This window comes from Fragaria vesca, linkage group LG1 (genome assembly GCF_000184155.1).
Source record: "Fragaria vesca subsp. vesca linkage group LG1, FraVesHawaii_1.0, whole genome shotgun sequence".
Classification (NCBI taxonomy): domain Eukaryota; kingdom Viridiplantae; phylum Streptophyta; class Magnoliopsida; order Rosales; family Rosaceae; genus Fragaria; species Fragaria vesca.
Genome location: NC_020491.1, coordinates 12,793,394 through 12,796,830, shown reverse-complemented (window position 1 = coordinate 12,796,830; position 3,437 = coordinate 12,793,394).

Here is a 3,437-nt window from a genome sequence, read left to right as displayed (position 1 = left end):
TTTAGGGTTTAGCCGACGAAATATTAGGGTATTCGTCGGCTAACCGCTTCTTAGCCGACGAATTATGACTTATTTCGTTCAAATAAGAAGGTTTTAGCCGACGAAATATACTATAATTCATCGGCTAAAATCGATCAACTCAAATAAAATCCAAAATCAACATATATACACATATACGTACCTATATATAGCTCCATAAACTAATTATGGACAGATTTCGACAACACCCAAACTTTTTCTCCCGTTTTTTTTCCCAGATGAGCTGCTGTCCAGATCTGCAAATATAAGGAACTTTAGCCGACGAAATTATATATTTCGTCGGTTAAACTTTTATATAGACGTCGGCTAAAATTCACAGACTATAGCCGACGACAAAATTTCTTTAGCCGACGAAATCAAAATTTCGTCGGCTACAGTTGACCATAGCCGACGAAAATTTAAATTAGCCGACGAAGTAAAATTTCATCGGCTAACATGGACTTTAGCCGATGAAAAAATAATTCATCGGCCTGGTTTTTTTATTTTCATCGGCTAAAGTCTTTTTTTCTGGTAATGTGAAACAAATATAAACTAAGCATTTAAACATAGATATCTCATGTGGTCCAATAACCCAGACCCAGGCAGAGGCCTAGGCCTAAGTTTCATAAGGCCGAAACCATCTCGGTAGTATCCAAGCCCAAAGAGCATATTAGATTTCTTCCCTCTCCGTCAACTTTGGCCGCTGTGTCGCCATCGCTGCTCCACCGCTGCGTCCATTGACACGTCATCGAGTTCTCGCGACCACCACCAGCGCGGGCCGCAATCGTCATCAGGATTCGACTACCACCACCAGCGCAAGCCTGCAGCACAGTAGGGATCCAACCACTTCCACCATCGCGGGCAAGCAACACCGTAAAGATCCGACATCCGCCAGCAACGCGAGCTTACAGCGACGAACCACCACCGCTGAAACAGTGTAGCCGCTCCACCATTTCAAACCACTCACCCACCAGATAACCAGATCAGGGACAGATGCACTGTCAGAGGCAAGATCCGGCGAAACCCTAGCCTTCCCGTCACGCCGGCACTCCAACCCGCCGAACCACCGACTTCGGTCGGACCACCAACCTACGTGAGGAGTCGCATCGATCTCTTTGCATACCCATCTCCAATCTGACCACCTACCACGACGAAGCCTCCGATGCAGCAGCCAATGTTTTCTTAAGAGGACGAGGACCATGTCTGCTGCGAGCCAAAGATATACCCAAAGTACTGACCTTTTGTCCGGCCGCATGCATCGTGCACCAGCATGGCCAGCGGCCAACACCTGTGCGGCGCCATAGCCGGACAAGAGCAAGAGAGAACAAAAGGGAATTATAGGTCAAGCGTAAGCGCGTGAGGCGCGTTCTAGGAAAGGGAAAGAAAGTTGTTTAAGAGGGTTTAAGACTTGAATTGCCCTAAAACTGGAGAGCTGTTATACATTTTCTTTTGTATCTCATTGAACTGAAACTTCTGGCTTCTCCTATACCATCACATATAGAATAAAGATAAGGCCAAACTCTATTTGGCACAAGAAAGAAATAAAATATTGGGTCGATACAACTAGTGTTTTAAAAGGCAACGCCTAGGACTCCCTAGTGGTTTCTAGGTTCCAGGCGGAGAGAGAAAACTCCCAGTTTTCATCTAAGCGTTTCTATTAGGTGAGAGACAATTAGGCGGCCGCCTAAACGACCTGTACGGCCTCTAGGCAGGATGGGTGGAGCAAATCGGGCTAAGTGCTCTATCTCTTTTTTTTTTTCCCTTTTCTTTTTCTTTTAACACCTTGCCGATATATATCCAGGTCGTGGACGGGTTTAAGTGGGTCGTTTTAGAGAGGAGATTTATGGTGGAAGCAATCGGGTGACGTATTCGTGGAAGTGTTCAAGATCTTCGAGGTTTCAAGTTGTTTGTCGTGGTCAATGACATGGCTTTGTCGGATGAGGAAAGAGTTATGGTTATCGGTTGCCACCACTTTTCATGGTTCATTGTTTTGAGAGTAAAAGGGATGTGTGGGGGAGGGAGCTAGGGAGGGGAAAGAGTGAAACGGAAGAAGCTATGAGGAGAGGTGTGGGATGAGAAATCGTCGATTGGTGCATATGTGGTTCAAGGACTGCCCGGCCTTCGAACATAAATTCAGAGAAACCGTGTGCCTTCACAACATTATCAATACATTCATGACCCGAAGAAGAAGTATATATACTTTGTGCGTACTACCAAGTGCGCTACAGCCACTATTAATCCATTAACTTCAGCTACATTAATACTGAATTTGCTCTCACTCAATGAAAGGAGAACCGTGTTATGTTGACTTGACCAAATAGTTAATACTAGAAGTGGAGGCGTACGTCCTGATGATATAGTGATGACAAGGTCCATGCCATTGCCATTTGAGAGAAGCACACTGACCCATCAAAGTGACCAGCTTGGGAAAATGGACAAGTTATGCTTTGGGTACGTTTCTACAAGGACAAAAATATGGAAGCCCTGAGCCATACAATAGTCCTATGTGTACGAGTCAAAGTTGGTCGCTGGATAAATTGAAAACGAACTACAATTATATATATAATATATATACGGTCTTTCTCAAATAAGGATGTCTTTATTTATTCTTACGGTATAAATTTTCACTTTAAACTCACTTTTTAATCGAATTTTCACATTTCCACCGTCTAGACTTTAGATATTAATGTATAGTTCATCTCTGTAAAATTTCAACTAATTTGATTATCATTTTCATTAAGGCACTCAAATTCGATTAAACCAATGGATGAACATGATTATGTCGAACTTAAACCGTTCATGTTTATAACAGAAAAACACTGTTTTGAGTGCCTTAATGATAACCAAATTGGCTGAAATTTTACAGAGATGATCTATACATTAGTATCTAAAGACTAGACGGTAGAGATGTGAAAATTTGATTGAAAAGTGAGTCTAAAGTGAAAATCCGCACCGTAAGAATAATAAGGACATCCTTAGCCAATAAATCCTGAATATATATAGATATATAGATAGACAGCCCTTCTCGGTTGCGGACGTCCGCACCAACGGTTTTGGTGCGGATTTCCATTTTTGCACCACTTTCCAATCAAATTTTCTCATCTCCACCGTCTATTATCTAGATAATATTGTGTAGATTATCTCTGCAAAATTTCAGCCAATTTGGTGATCGTTAAGGCCTTTAAACTCGAGTTTTTCTGGTATGAACACAATCGGACATAATTCAGTCCGTCAATTTGTTTTTCGAGTTTGAGGGCCTTAACGATCACCAAATTGGCTGAAATTTTGCAGAGATAATCTATACAATATTATCTAGATACTAGACGGTGGAGATAAGGAAATTCGATTGGAAAGTGGTGCAAAAATGGAAATCTGCACCAAAAAATTGGTGCGGACGTCCGCATCTGAGAAAATCCGTA